Source organism: Rhineura floridana, chromosome 3 (genome assembly GCF_030035675.1).
Source record: "Rhineura floridana isolate rRhiFlo1 chromosome 3, rRhiFlo1.hap2, whole genome shotgun sequence".
Lineage (NCBI taxonomy): Eukaryota > Metazoa > Chordata > Lepidosauria > Squamata > Rhineuridae > Rhineura > Rhineura floridana.
This window is the reverse complement of record NC_084482.1, coordinates 88,087,789-88,104,490: the sequence shown is the minus strand read 5'-3', so window position 1 is coordinate 88,104,490 and position 16,702 is coordinate 88,087,789. Positions and strand designations below refer to the sequence as shown.

At 41.0% G+C, this 16,702-nt stretch overlaps 1 protein-coding gene across 5 annotated transcripts in view; it reads left to right on the top strand.

The window, feature by feature from the left end:
• HTR4 (5-hydroxytryptamine receptor 4) overlaps positions 1 to 16,702 on the top strand; it is a 357,168-nt gene that overhangs the window by 59,157 nt on the left and 281,309 nt on the right. Inside the window, exon 1 of one of the 5 annotated variants that reach the window (XM_061616830.1) lies at positions 1,350 to 1,374. The exons of the other annotated variants lie outside the window; for them this stretch is intronic. The gene's annotated coding sequence lies outside the window, so the exon portion shown is untranslated. Of the gene's footprint in view, positions 1 to 1,349; positions 1,375 to 16,702 lie in introns of those variants that run through there. 5 annotated transcript variants of the gene reach the window in all.

The following is a 16,702-nucleotide window of genomic DNA, read 5'->3' as shown; positions in this document are numbered from 1 at the left end:
AAGTAATTTATTTAAAATTGATTACATAAATGACTGTTTTTTTCAACAGAATGGAAAATTTCATTTTACTGTAGTTGTCATTTTAACTAGGAAGTAATTTTTGCATTGACCAGTGCTTAGTATATATGCGCTACTCCATTTGTAGGAGTTATTTTTGTTGTAGGAAAATTATGACACTTAACTAGGTAAAGGGCCCAAACTGAATGTTAACAGTGTGATCCTAAGCATGTGAAATAAATTCCACTGAATTCAGTTGGATTGAGCTGTCATCTGGTTTGCATGTAACCCTAATCCAAACCATGGCAATGTGTGAGCATGTGGGTACTTGCAGAAAAAAATGTAATGATTTTGCTTCTTCCCAGTCTTCTGCTGCTTTGGTACCTGGAGTTAAACTATGGCTTAGCTTGGCATTATGTCCAAACTTGAGCTCCTGATTTGTATCAGTATAGTCAAACTGCAAGCTGTAGCCAATGGCTTACCGCTCATGGAGTGTCTGGCAGAGACAAAACCCAAGCCTGGGTTTGGATATAATGCTAAGCCAATCCATGGCTTAGCTCCAAGTAGCACAGCACCAGGAAGACCAGGGAAGGAGTCAAATTGTCATGGTCATGATTTTTACTGTGAGTACCTTTACGCTGGCACATTCATAGTTAGCCATGGTTTGACTTAGCCTCTCCTGTGAACTGGGGCTCTTTTGGTCATGGGTACCTTGACCCAGGGACCCCCAAACTGGGACCTTCAGAGACTCTAGCTCCTGAGTCTAAGGACCTAGCATCCTCCATAACAGGGACTCCTTGTATGCCTATGCTTGCTGTTCAGTGCCAGCATGGAGCCTGGAGGGAACTAACAGAAGAGGCAGAGTGCTAGGCCAGGTAACTGTCCCTTTAAGGCTTTGCAGTCCATAGGGAAGGAGAGGAGCCTCGTATGTGGAGATAGTGTTTGGCCCTGTGGGGATAAAAGGCTTCAGTCCCTGACATAATCGGAGCTAGATGCCCACTTGGAGCTCTCCCAAGTTCTGCAATGCTGGTCTGCCTTGCCCCATGGGCTTCTGCTTGAACGCAGGACAGCTTAGCACTAAGTGGGAATCTACACTCCGAAGAATGAGCGTGGCAAACATGGAGGTGGAGGTAAATTCATCTCTCCTCCTACTATTTTGTTATGGGAAACAATGTTGTTACCATTATTTACTTGCTGTGCATTCCCTGGTTTGCTGGAATCTTCTTTTAGAAATGGGATGAAAAAGCAGAGGGGATGGTTGCCTATCTTCAGTAAATAGTATCTGGGTTATTCAGGACCGAGACTGTGGAGTGAAGGAGGTGCCTCTTGGTATCTGGAGCGGGAAGAGAACAGATCTGTCTTGCCCCTGAAGATACGGTATGCAACCTCTTCTACCCTTAGTTTTCCACAGTCCTTTTGCCCCACTGCCCGCATTCTGACAAAGTGGATTCTAGCTCATAAAAGCTTATGCCACAAAGAAATTATTTGTTTTTAAGGTGCAATGCAACTCTTGTTATACTTGCCAAGTTGGAGTTGGATTTAGTTCCAAGATGGTCTTTATTATTTTTATTTAACAATTTATTTACTGCTTGCATATAAAGACCTCTAAGCAGTTTACAAAAAACATTAAAATTATCAGTAAAACAGTTAAAAACCAGTAATTAAAACAGCTACTAACTAAAAACATTGAAACAGATCAACATCTATGTCCGGAAAGGTGCTTTTAGATTGTTTTGCTGTCATAAATATAGCAGCACTAAACTGAAAGAACTAAGCAGTATCTTGCAAAGGAGAGTGAAATCCCACAGTATCAGTTGTATTATTGAAATAAGAGATTGTCTTTGTAAAGTAGTAAAAAAGAGTTTGGAGATGAACCTTTTTTGGGGAACTTGTTAAGATTTCCAAAGGTTCTCCAGTGAGGTCATACAGTAGAAGTTACTGGGCAAGCCAATTTTTTTTACAGCTTTGAGAAATGAAAGCTGTAAATTGGTATTGTCTTAGTGGGAGAGAGGTCATTCTCTAAATATGCTAACAGAATGTTTTTAGGTTTCAACAGAACAGTTTTTATAGCCTATCTGTCTCTGCAGATTCATTGCTTAATTCAGGGTTTTTCACAAAACAAGGTAAATACATTTTCCTCTTTACCCTCCCCCATGAATAAAAGTTTATATCTGGATGTGGGACAAGTACTGCATACAATGTTCACAAGAAACAATTGAGAGAGCCAATCTAAATAGAGAAGGTATACATCATATAAAAAGCTAATTGGTCACATAGTTTCAGCACATACTACTTAAGCAATTGACAGAACTGAACTCCACCGGTGTGCAGGATCTTGGCTTGCATTCCAAGCCAGAAAAGAACTATTGGGGGTGGGAATGGCTGCTGTGTTTTGTAACACAACTGACCTTCATGGGCTTGACAAATTTGCATTCCAAACCATAAAATTACAAGCCGCTACAGTCATCACTATAGCAGATTGTGGATTTCTGTATTTTGGCAGAATTAGTTTCTTGCAACAACAAAAATAGTGGTATTAGTTCAGTTTTTAGGAATAACTATCTAGGTGAAGTTTCTAGCAAGGTTAAGGTGAGTAATTATATAATTCTATAGTGCTGCTGCTTCATACCTTAGATTAGAATCTCCGTTTTGGCCAGCCTTTATTTCAGTAGTGTACAACAAACAAAATCTACCAATCTTTCCTTGCAGATTAGCAGTCTTCATACTCATCCGATGCATCCAAGCGAAGAATAAGACTAAAGTTGTCATTTGCCTGGGGCAAATTATAAGATATGTTTGTTAATGGATTCTTTTTGTTCATATGTACTTCTTTACAAACAATATTTTCCTATCTAGATACAGTTTAAAGAAAAACCTGCATAAGATGTCCTTTTATATTGTAAAAATGTGCATTTCTCATACTACTCCATGTACTTATACAACTTTTATGTGAAGGGAAACTTATAGCTGAAACCTTTGGTCTTTGCTGAAGGTGTGTGCTGGTACAGGTGTAATGCCCGTTCCCTCTTCATCTTGTCTTCAAACACTTTTCTTGGTAGCCATTATAGAGCATCTGCAATGGGATGCTACCCATGCTTCCCGGGGAAAGGACCCTGGGGAAGTTTGGGAGACAGCTAGGAGACTACTGATGCCTTGCATCATGATATCAGATTTTATGGAATTGTCTTAAAGATGTCTACTACCATGAATGCACTTATCTTTGTACTACCTGGTTGGTGTTGACCTGTGACAGAGGCTTTTCATTGGTGGCTCACCATTTGTGGAATGCTCTTCCCAATGAGGTGCATCTGTCTCATTTCAGGAGGAATTTAAAAACATTCCCAATGATCCAGGCATTTGATGGCTGAACGAGACCGCTCCTAACAACCTAGAGATCTCTGGATATTTTTATCTGCAATTGGTTTTAGATTGCTTTATTTTATTGATACAATGTTATGCTGATGTGTTCGCTGCCCTGGGCTCCTTTGGGGAGGAAGGGCAGGGCATAAACATAATAAACAAATAATAATATTGGATTGACAACACAAACAAATGAAGAAAAACAAAGTACAGCTTTTATCATGGTGATAGCTATGTAAGCAACTTGGTTCAGCTACTTTAGCACAGTTGTTTGCTTTGTGCCTTCAAGTCGATTACGACTTATGGTGACCCTATGAATCGGTGACCTCCAGTAGCATCTGTTATAAACTACCCTGTTGAGATCTTGTAAGTTCAGGTCTGTGGCTTCCTTTATGGAATCAATCCATCTCTTGTTTGGCCTTCCCCTTGTTGTACTTCCTTCTGTTTTTCCCAGCATTATTGTCTTTTCTAGTGAGTCATGTCTTCTCATGATGTGTTCAAAGTATGATAACCTCAGTTTCATCATTTTAGTTTCTAGTGATAGCTCTGGTTTAATTTGTTCTAATGCCCAATTATTTGTCTTTTTTGCAGTCCATGGTATGCACAAAGCTCTCCTCCAGCACCACATTTCAAATGAGTTGATTTTTCTCTTATCCACTTTTTTCACTGTCCAACTTTCACATCCATACATAGAGATTGGGAATACCATGGTCTGAATGATCCTGACTTTGGTGTTCAGTGATACATCTTTTTAGCACAGTTACCAAAATGAAATTTGCTGCTGCTGTTTTTCTTACTAGAGTGGGCACTTAAAAATTCCCATAAAACCATATTGTATCAAAATGTCATACAAAAAACCCCTTTATTAAATCAAGCTTACTTAGTGCTTGAAATCTAAAAGCTTTTTAATAGAGGATCGGTCTGGCCTTTTTGCTGTGTGTAGTGAAATCAGTTTTAAAGTCTTTTAAGGCATCTGAATTTGAGCACTGTTTTGTACAGAAAGACTTAAAAATAAGAAAACGATAATTCAGTGCGTCAACAAATAGTTTTATGTATTATCTCAAGTTCTCTCTGTTTCTTATGATTATACCATGATGTATCAATGTTCTTCCTTCTCTACTGCTACATGTAAGAAAAAACCTTTCTGGTCTATAGCCTAGAGCTCCAGGTAGGGTTGCCAGGTCAGAAGCATCCCAAACCCTGAGATTCCAGGTGCGGGCCCTAGTGATGTCATTAAGCACAATACATTAAGCATCAACCACAGTTGCTTGGAGCATACCACTCAAAAAAAATTCTCTGATTGGAGATTGAGATAGAAATCTTAATGAGGGTGTTCCCAGGTCCAGCTGAAGTGACAGGATCATTCCTTCTCACCTGCTTAGGGAGCCTGAACAGGGAACATTTAATCAAGCCTACTTGCTTCTGTCAAGAAGGGTTTAAGTGCTCTCAGGCCAGGCCAGTCACCAGAAGGCCATTGTAGGAAGAAGGGAGCCTAGTGTTGTGGAAATGTTAGACGGAAGCAATCAGGAGTAAAGATGGATGTCCCTAAAAGCTGCAATTCTAAACACACCATAGAACTCAACAGGACTTACTTCTGAGTAGATATGGTTTGGATTGTGCTGTTGGTAAGGCTTGACTAGGGATCCTCTGCAAAGATTGATATCAAAGCAGGGTTGGCAGCCCCCTGTCTGGAATGCCCTGCCTGTCTTTGAACCTTCTTTACCATGTAGGCTGCTATAAGCTCACTTTGACAGCCAACCCAATTCCAGTGAGTAATAACTGACAGAGAAAACATACATGGTTTGGTCTACCTTCGCAGGCAGCAGCTTGGAAACAACAGCACTTGTAGCTGCACTTCTCAGTATGTGAATTCTCTTTCCACTATTGGGCCAGAAACAAACCATAATGCAAACAACAAGGTGTATGATCCGTGGGTTTAAGGGGGTTGAGCTGAGCGCATGGAACCACTGTTGTTGCTTTTATGGATGTAAAGGAGTGAGGATAAAGGTAAATGAAATGCAAATAGAAAAAGAAACAAAAGACAATCGTGATTTCCTAAATGCAGTTCACTAATAGGCAAAAAACCTTACGGTTTGAGAATGTACCTGTAGCCCACAGATATTTCTATCAAACTTTAAAAAGCAGGGAAATTGGGCAGCTATAGTGAATGCACCAGGGGAGCAGGAGACCTGACCTCCTCTCTGAGATATTGGACTGCCCTACAAATTGGTCAAAATGCAAACACCATTTGGGTTGGTCTTTCACAGTCCAATCCACTTCCTGTGTAGCTTGGAAGAATTTGGTAAAGTGCCTCTGAGCATATGGTGAGTGGTGGCAACACCTGCCATCTCCAAAGATGGAGAATTATATTTTTGTATGTTTGTTGGTGTTCTTCTTACTATGCTTCTTTCCTGTGTTACTAATCTAGTCTGGAAAATTTTATTTCCCTCATTATTCATCCTAGAAATTTGTGTCAAACTTATTTTTATTAATTTCAAAGCCTTTTTATTGGTCAATGTCATATGATGGTGAAGACAGCCTTTTGTGTTCCAAATTGGAGGTTATGTTCTATTTCTATTTTGGGTGCATTAACAGCTGAATCTGAAACTGCAGTTTGATGTGAAATCAGACTGATTCCAATATGTTGCTGCTTCAGCAATGACTCTAGCTGTTGGAAAAAAGAGGATGCGTGTTTTCAGCCTGCTATGTTTAAACCACTTCATTTAAGGCAAGGTGGGCACAGTCAATTAAAAACATAGAGCACACCTACATTTTGCTAGAATATATTTCACCTCCTACTGTTTTATCTTGTGCAAATTGAGACATTTCTGATGTCCACTGGAGACTATTCTGCAGGATAATCAGTGCCATTATCCCACAATTATGTTTGGAGTTTTTTTAGTGTACATTTTGCAAAGTGTTGCTGTACTTACATATTCACAGAAATAGAAACAAAAGAAAATGATTTCCTGTAGGAAACTTCACTAAAATTGCAAAGTGAATCATACATATTTAAAGTGACCATCTGAACTATATCAACTGTCTTAATGTTGCTTCCTCCCTGCTAAAACAAGATTAGCACAGCACATGTCTTCTTTCTATTATTTGGGGTGATTGCAGGTGTTGCCACCACTCACCATATGCTCAGAGGCACATGTTACCAAATTCTTCCAAGCTACACAGCAAGTGGATTGGACTGTGAAAGACCAACCCAAATTGTGTCTGCATTTTGACAACTTTGTAGGGCAGTCCAATATCTCAGAGAGGAGGTCAGGTCTCCTGCTCCCCTGGTGCATTCGCTATAGCTGCCCAGTTTCCCTGCTTTTTAAAGTTTGGTAGGAATATCTGTGGGCTATAGGTACATTCTTAAACCGCAAGGTTTTTTGCCTATTAGTGAATTTCCCTGCTTTTTAATCTGGGAGGTAAGAAATGGGATCCTGTGCAAGTTTGCTGAGAATGGATGGATCATTTGCATGCTTACTGAGTTAAGTGGGATTTACACACACACACCAGGCAATCATGCTTAGGATAGGTGAAACTGACCACAGGGGATGGGGAAGGGAGGAGGGGGAGGAGGGAGGGGTGGAAAGGCAGAGGGGAGGACTGGGATGGGAGCAGGCAGGAGGGGGAGGGGAGAAGAAGGACAGATGTGGTCGTTTACATGTTTATTGAGTTCAGTGGGATTTACTCCCGTGCAATCATACTTAGGATAGGTAAAATTGACTGGGGGGGAGGGATGGAGGGCTGGAGTGGGCAGGGAAGGCGGAAGAAGGAAGAGGGGAGGGGAGGAGGAAGGGAGAGGGAAGGGGAAGGAGGGAAAATGCAGGTCTGATCATTTGTATGATTATTGAGTTGAATCGGATATACTCCTATGCAATCATGATTAGGATAGGTAAAACTGACCAGGCTGGGCCTGCCAACCAAGAGGTCTTCTGTATCTTTCACAGTTGGGCAGGGGGAAGGGACAATTCTACCTTGTGGTTTTTCCCATTACAATGTTGCAAGAACACTGGCACTTGGCTGACTTTCTCTTCTCCTAAAGATACAGGATCAGTCTCAGGCCCTGAACCTGGCAACCCTACCTCCCACCCAAATTTAAAACAAAGCTGTCCCTGGCCACATCCACACCAGGCCTCTATTACACTTTGGACAATCATTATTTATTTATCTATTTATTTAGTGTATTTATATACTGCCCCATAGCCGAAGCTCTCTGGACGGTTTACAATGACTAAAAACATTAACAACAAATATACAAATTTAAAAGCACATCTTTTAAAAACAATTTAAAAGAATTTATCATGGCTTCTCTCAAAGCCATGGCTCAAAGCCAATCATGGCTTCTCTCAAAGAATCCTGGGAAGTGTAGTTAGTGAAGGGTGCTGAGAGTTGCTAGGAGACGCCCTGTTTCTCTCACAGACCTTTAATCAGAGTGGCTGACTGTTAAACCATTCTCTCAGGGGAATAGGAGTCTCCTTTCAAGTGAAATCAAAGTTTGGTGTGAGTGTGACCCCCTGATTAGCCAAGCCAAGCAGCTGGGAGTCTGGCTTTTAGAACTCTGACAGTTGGTTTTTACTCAGCATGCCCAACGTTATCATAGGGTTCCAGCCAAAATTTCTTAAATTAATTAAAATCAGCCAGGCATTTTTTTTAACTTTTAAACTGCAGTAGATGAAGGTCAGAGTATGGGGCAAGGTCAGTATTCGGATTACAGGTACTCTGTGAACATGGCTGATTTTTAATGAATTTCAACAGATTATGAGAACTCGCAGAAAAAAGTCCAAAAGGGCTCTGAGTTTTTCTCTCTCTTTTTACATTTTGAACTGTCCATTCTCTCTGACTGTTTTGTGTATCGCCATGAAAATTGACAGGGTTGTTAAGCAAGCGTTTCTGAGTTCAAACTATATGTTTTGTAAGGTTTTGTTTTGAAATGAGCTTATGGGAAGCCTCAGAATGGCATGGAGGGATATTTTCCATTTAACATTGTGGAATGTGAAAAATCCCCGCTGACTATAGTATACAGCCACTCTTGTGGCTGTATAATTAATAGTGTAGTTTATGGAAGAATGCATTTAAGTTGAATGCATTTTATATGCAAATTTCTCATGACTTTTAAAAAAAATCCACAAGAAATGGGATAGAATGGACCTTTCAGTGCATGCAAAACTTGATTGGGATGGAAACAGGCTGATCTGTCTAACCATACTTACATGGGATGTGAATTGTTTGTGGTTAAATAATTTTCATATGAATATTTTAGGCACACAGGAGTACTAGGTATAAAACCAGATTGCCAGTGAATCTCACATAGACTTGAGTTTTACATTCATTTTCTGATTCTTGAATTAAAAACTGACCACTTGTCCCCTCTCTGGAGGGAGTATGTTGTGTAGAACTATAAAGATCTAGGGCACTTCCAGACTATTGATATTTTTGGGTGAGATTTGTTCACATACTGGCAAATTCAGATTAACCATTTATAGGTGAGTGGAAGGTCTTGTGCAACAAATCGGTTTCCTCAAAAGATGGGACTTTGTTATAATAAGGAAAGTAAAGGGGAAATGCAGTGAAAAGTGTGGGATACACTTGCTTTGACACATCATCTAATTCCCTACAAATCAGAATAAATGTTCATTAATACTTACTTACTTATTAGATTTATATCCTGCCCTTCTCCCAGTAGGAGCCCAGGGTGGCAACATCATCTAGTCCCCCTGCAAACAAATTGGGATGAATGCTCAGTAAAACAGACAATCTGGAAGCATTCATCATTTTCTTTGTGGTGTGCCCATAGGGCATTTATTCACTCCTATAACTTTTATATCCTGTCCTTCAATGTCACTGGCATTCTTAGAGTAGCTTACAGGAAAAAAATTAATAAATACAATAAGGACAATAAATATGGCACAAAATAACAAGACTCATAATAGCTTAGGAATTAAATAAAATACCCAGATTAATCTGGGTGTTTTATTTATTTATAAACATATTTGTATACCACTATTTCATTAAAAAAATCAAAGCAGTTTACAACAAACTTTATAATAAAAACCATTTAAAATGCAGTAATTGACCTTTGTTTTTATTGTAACATGACATCTTCTTAATTGCCTCTCTAAGCGTGGTAAAACAGAAAGGTTTTCAGCCAACATTTAAAGGTTAAAACAGAAGGCGCCTGCTGAATCTCTGTTGGCAGATTGTTCCAGAGAACTGGACTGATGACACTGAAGGCTTGATTTCATGTCAATGTCAAGATGAGCCTTTCCAGCTGGAGGAACAACCAGTGCTGCTCTTGCAGATGATCAGTGATCAACCTGGGATAGAAGGGTTTGGGGCAGTCCCGAAGATGTCCTGGACCTGAGTGCTTCGTAAATTAATACAAGGACCTTGAACCTGGTTCAGAAGTAGATGAGTAGCTGCTGCCGATGTTTTAACAGTGGTGTTGCATGTTGTTGGTCATGTGCCCCTATCAACAATCTGACTGCCGCATTTTGCACCAGCTGGAACTTTCAAACCAGGCCCAACGGCAGCCCTACATAGAATTCATTGGAATAACCCAGCCTTGAGGTTACCAAGCATGGACTACAATGGTCAGGCTATCCCTGTTCAGGAACAGCCATAGCTAACAAACCAGACAAAGATGGCAAAAGGCACTCTTCTTGAATACCCCCATTGCTGTATGTATGTATTGCCTCTTAAAAAATGCCCAAGACTCTCTGTAGCAGTAACGGTGGGCAAGGCAGCTCAGTGCAATGCAGGTGTGGCAGCAGGCACATTGGATTGGCCCTGCCATGTGGCTGTGCTGCATTGAGCTCCCTGCACCTCCCTCTCTTGGGAATCGGTAGCGATGCTCAGCATTGCAAAGGGAGGTGAACAACACTGTCCTGCTGACTTCCACTGTTCTGCAGTTTACCTTCACAGAACCATTTTGCAAGAATCATAGAATCATAGAATAGTAGAGTTGGAAGGGGCATATAAGGCCATCGAGTCCAACCCCCTGCTCAATGCAGGAATCCAAATCAAAGCATTCCTGACAGATGGCTGTCCAGCTGCCTCTTGAATGCCTCCAGTGTCTGAGAGCCCACTACCTCTCTAGGTAATTGATTCCATTGTCGTATGGCTCTAACAGATAGGAAATTTTTCCTGATGTTCAGTCAATATCTGGCTTCCTGCAACTTGAGCCCATTATTCCGTGTCCTGCACTCTGGGACGATCGAGAAGAGATCCCGGCCCTCCTCTATGTGACAACCTTTCTTCTCCCCTCAGTCTTCTTTTCTCCAAGCCAAACTTGCCCAGTTCTTTCAGCGTCTCCTCATAGGGCTTTGCTTCCAGTCCCCTGATCATCTTTGTTGCCCTTCTCTGAAACTGTTCCAGTTTTTCTGCATCCTTCTTGAAGTGCGGAGACCAGAACTGGATGCAGTACTCAAGCTGAGGCCTAACCAGTACTGAATAGAGGAGAACTAGTACTTCACGCGATTTGGAAACTGTACTTCTGTTAATGCAGCCTAATATTGCATTTGCCTTTTTTGCAGCCACATCACACTGTTGGCTCATATTCTGCTTGTGATCAATGACAATTCCAAGATCCTTCTTGCAAGTATCCCCCATCTTATAACTGTGCATTTGATTTCTTTTTCCCAAGTGTAGAACTTTGAATTTATCCTGGTTGAATTTCATTCTGTGGTTTTCAGCCCAATGCTCCAGCCTATCAAGGTCCCTTTGTTTGTCTTCCACGGTATTCACAAGGTTTTCCCAAGGTTTTCCGTTGGGAAAGGAAAGGGGCTTCCCCTCTGCCCAGTGCCCACCCACCCAATATCCTCCTCTCCCTGCCCCTCCCCTGGGTCAGTGTTGGCCTATCAAGGTCCCTTTGAATTTTGTTTCTGTCTTCCACGGTATTAGCTATGCCCCCCAACTTTGTATCATCTGCAGATTTGATAAGCATGCTCTGTACCTTCTCATCCAAGTCATTAACAAAAATGTTAAAGAGCCCTGGGCCCAGGACCGAGCCCTGTGGTACCCCACTCGTTACTTCCGCCCAGTTTGAGAAGGAACCATTGATAAGCACTCTTTGAGTACGATTCTGGAGCCAACTGTGGATCCATCTGATAGTTGTTTCATCCAGCCCACATTTAGCTAGCTTGCTAATCAGAATATCATGGGGCACTTTGTCAAAGGCTTTGGTGAAGTTGAGATATATTATGTCCACAGCATTTCAGAAGGGAGGTTACCCAATCAAAAAATGAGATGAGATTAGTTTGGCAGGATTTTTTCTTCATAAAACCATACTGGCTCCTAGTAATCACTGCATTGCTTTCAAGGTGCTTACAGATTGACTGCTTTATAATCTGCTCCAGAATTTTCCAGGGATTGATGTTAGGCTGACTGGTCTGTAGTTCCCTGGTTCCTCCTTCTTGCCCTTTTTGAAGTTAGGGACGACATTAGCTTTCCTCCAGTCATCTGGCACTTCACCAGTCCTCCACGATTTTGCAAAGATAACAGACAGCGGTTCTGAGGGATCTTCAGCCAGTTCCTTCAATACTCTAGGATGCAGTTTATCGGGCCTTGCCGATTTGAACTCGTTCAAAGCGATTAGGTATTCCTTGACCATTTGTCTATCAGTCTCAAGATCCAATCCTGCCCCTTCTACTTCATGTTTCCCAGGAGGGTCATAGAGCCTTTTTTGGGAGAAGACTGAGCCAAATTAGGAATTGAGCGCTTCTGCCTTTTCTTTGTCATCTGTTATTATTTTGCCATCCTCACTGAGTAGCTGTACCACCGTTTCTTTTCTCTGTCTTTTACTATGGACGTACCTGAAGAAAGCTTTTTTGTTGCTTTTAGCATCCCTCGCTAGCCTCAGCTCATTCTCCGCTTTAGCCTTCCTGACACCATCCCGGCAATTTCATGATACCTGCCTGTACTCTTCCTTTGTGGCCTGGTCTTCTTTCCACTTCCTGTATGTGTCCTTTTGTTTTCAGGTCATCTCTAAGCTTTTTGTGAAGCCACATTGGCTTCTTCTGTTGTTTCCCCCCTTTTTTCCTTGTTGGAATTGCTTGCCATTGCGCTTTTAGAATTTCCTTTTTTAGGAACTCCCACCCATCTTGGACTCCTTTTCTCAATAGGGTCGCTTGCCATGGAACCGTACTTAACAATTGTTCTGAGTTTATTAAAATCAGCTTTCCTGAAGTCCAGGGTGCACATATGGCTACTCTCAGCTTTTGCTTCTGTTAAAATCAAGAATTCAAGTATGGTGTGATCACTTTCCCCCAGAGTCCCCGTAACTGCCACTTCATCCACCACATCTTCTCTATTGGTTAGAATCAAGTCCAGGATAGCTGATCCTCTGGTTGCTTCCTCCACTTTCTGTAGGAGGAAGTTATCTCCAACACAAGTCAGAAATTTCTTGGAGGGGCCGTGTTTGGCAGAATTTGTCTCCCAACAGATATTGGGATAATTGAAATCCCCCATTACTACTAGAATAAACATCTCAATTTTAGTGGGTATCTAATATGATTAAATACCTTAACTCCAGTTGTGTAGCTTCACATTTATATAATATCAAGATAGTAAGGGCTTCAGTTTTCTTTACTTTTTTTTAAAATTAACCAAACAATTGCCTCAATGTTTTTATTTATTTATTGTATTTGTATACCGTCCCATAGCTGAAGCTGTCTGGGCAGTTTACAGTAACTAAAAACATTAAAAACAAATATAGAAATTTAAAACACATCTTTTAAAACCATTTAAAACACAATTTAAAAATTTAAAACAATTTAAAAACACATGCTAAAATACCTGGGAGAAAAGATAACAGTGTTGACTCCAGGCGCACCTCGTCAGAGATCATTCCATAATTTGGGGGCCACCATTGAGAAGGCCCTCTCCCTTGTTGCCATCCTCCGAGCTTAGTAGTTGGATTCATTGGATGCTATTTATCAGTAGGAACAGAGTTACTGTACCAACTGTGAATGTAAATTCTGGACCCGGCTCTTGATTTTAATGAGAGATCATGTGCAGCTCCAAAGCTTGGGTGAATAGCCAATTCTGTAAATATTGCAGAGAGAAAAGATGCTGTTTTATTCATAATGGAAGAACAATGGTAGGGTTAGACAAACAATAATGAGTAACAGGTCATACTGTAATCAGAGAGTTGGTTTGCAACTGGCTATATCTTGCCAACGTGCTGTCAGTGTGAAGTCCTCAAATATCATGAGCAAGTGGGGACGTTTGCATAAGTAACAGATCCTGCTAAGATCAGTCTGAGGGAAATGGAGAAATGCTTTATTTAGGTGATTATATTACTACAAGATTTTGAAGTGGGACTTGATTGATCCTTTGTTAGGTGTATGAAACCTCGAACAAAAGCTCCAAAGTGCTTTCTCAAAAGAATAAAGCACTTTTTCAAAAGTGCTTCAAGATTTCTTAGTTACAATAAAGAGTTACTCTTTTTTCCCTTTTTAAATCGGCTATAGGAGGTAAAAAGCCCTTATTATTCATCCACGTTAGTGTGTAATTTGTATGTGTCTTTAGATTTATTTATTATTGATAAACTACTTTTTTACACTTTTGTTCCAAAAGCCAGGCATTCTTCTGTCTTAAAAGGCTATGAGAACCTATTGCAACAGCAGCAAATGCTGTATGGGTCTGTGATGCCGTTTATCCCGTGACTTCCTGGGTTTTAAAAAACTGTATCTAAAGGCAGCTTGGTAACTGGGGGAATTTGATACACACAACTATGCTGTTTAACATAATTGTGTACATGGTATTGGTGTCTTTGCCCATCGCTGTCTATTTCCACAGTTTGCTTCATTTTTAGATCCTTTCTATGTGTAGCACTAGACCATAAATCTATGAGTGTGCTATGTAGGAGGTATTGGGTGCAGAATCTGTATCCTAAGAACTATAATACTCTTTTTAAAAACAACAACAGTGTTATAGTTACAGTAACAGGTTCTGTGTAAATGTTAGGAAAATGGTCATAAGGGTCTGCTTCATCATGCCTTCCTGTTCATCAGCTCCCACTGGTAGTACACGCCCTGGTCACCTCTCGTTTGGATTACTGTAATGCGCTCTACGTGGGGTTTGTTGCGTGTGCGTGTATAGATCATACAAGGATGGAATCCAAGAGTTGCATAGAACAGGAATAAGCCAGGCCAGGCAGCTCAACCCTTCTGCTTCAGGTTTCACTCTCTCTGCTAAAAACCCTGTCTGTGAGTCTCACAGCATGCTTCACTGACCAACAGGGTTACCCTTGAAAATGGTCCGGAAACTACAACTTATACAAAATGCGGTGGCTCGACTGCTTATGAATAGCCGCCGCCGGGATCACATCACACCAGTGTTGTTCGATCTACACTGGCTTCCAGTTGTCTTCTGGGCCCAATTCAAGGTGTTGGTATTAACCTTTAAATCCCTATACGGTTTCGGCCCAGTTTATCTAAAGGAGCGCCTTCAACGCCACCAATTATGCCGCCCGACAAGATCAGCCACACAGGGCCTTCTCTCAGTCCCGCCGACAAAAACAGCTAGATTGGCGGGAACTAGAGAGAGGACATTCTCAGTGGCGGCCCCCACTCTCTGGAACTCCCTCCCACAAGATCTACGGCACGCCTCTTCCCTAATTGTGTTCCGTAAAGCCTTAAAGACCTGGCTCTTTCAACAGGCCTTTGGGATTTCTGGGGAGGGTTAATTGCTATGACTGAAATGCCTCTTACCCTGCATTAGTGCTGTTGTTGCTGCTGTATTGTTTTTATTGTATTATTGTATTTTATCACATTGTGTTTTAACTGTTTACATGTACGTCGCCTAGAGTGGCCATTGGCCAGATAGGCGACACAGAAATTAAATTATTATTATTATTATTATTAGACACTCACATAAGAACAGAAGAGCCTGCTGGATCAGGCCAATGGCCCATCTAGTCCAGCATCCTGTTCTCACAGTGGCCAACCAGGTGCCCATGAGAAACCTGCAAAAGCAGGACCTGACTGCAAAGAGCAGTTTCCAGCAACTGGTATTTGGAAGCATACTGCCTCTGCCTATGGAGACAGAACATAGCCATCATGGCTAGTAGCCACTGATAGCCTTTTCATCCATGAATTTCTCTTATCCTCATTTAAATCCATCCAAGTTGGTGGCCTTTTCTACTTCTTCTGGGAACAAATTCCATAGTTTAACTATGCACTTTTGTCTGTCCTGAATCTTCCAACATTTAGCTTCATTGGATGCCCATGAGTTCTAGTGTCATGAGAAAGGGAAAAAACTTTATTCACTTTCTCTATGCTATGTATAATTTTATGCACTTCTATCATGTCACCGCTTACTTGACTTTTCTCTAAATTAAAAAGCCCCAAATGCTGCAACCTTTCCTCATAGGGGAGTCGCTCCATCCCCTTGGTCATTTTGGTTGCTCTTTTCTGAATCTTTTCCAGCTCTACAATATCCTTTTTGAGGTGAGGCAACCAGAACTGTACACAGTATTGCAAATGTGGTCACACCGTAGATTTATATAATGGCATTATGATATCAACAATTTTATTTTCAATACCTTTTCTACTGATCTCTAGCAATGGAATTCACCTTTTCCACAGTTTATTAGACAGTTTCATTGTTTTATTATAACATTTATTATTAGGTAAGATCCCTTAGTAATAAATCAAATGCACTCTGAAGGCAAAAATCCTCCTCCCCAAATATAAAAACTGGTAGCTGAAGATAAATAACAGGGTTTGCCAGAAACATTGCTTGGAGTGCTGCTGCTGCTATCTCACTATTCTTAGAGCCTTAGCCTCCATCTCTCCCTTACTCCTCCATGAAGTACAAACCACTTCATGCTAGCGCTTCCCTAGCACCACCTTCTCAGGCTACTCTTCCTGTTTCCAGTGTCTTGCTGTATTCCCTTCTGTGACTTCCAAAGTTTCTCCAAACCAAAATTTTGCAAAATGCTTTTCAGCTCTTGCATCAATCCTGATTCACTGGTAATTGTACCAAACCAGCCCCCATGCAGTAGATACAAACTAAGACCATAATAAGAGTATGCTGGATTGGACCATATACCTACCTGTTTCCAAAAGTGGTTAGTCAGGTGCCTCTGGAGAGCTTGCAAGTAGGGCATAAAGATGGCAACTTCCGGTAATTATTTAGCCCCACTTACTTGGCATGCAGAGAGAGAAACTGCCTGTGAATTTTTCATTATTGGTGATAACTACTCACAGGCCTATCTTCTGACTTTGTGTAATCTGTTCTAAAGCTGTATGAGCTAATGGATCTCATTGCATTTGTGTCAATGAAATCCTTGCTAGTTTTAATGTGAATCTTTTGTACTTCTTAATCATGTCAATCAATTAAA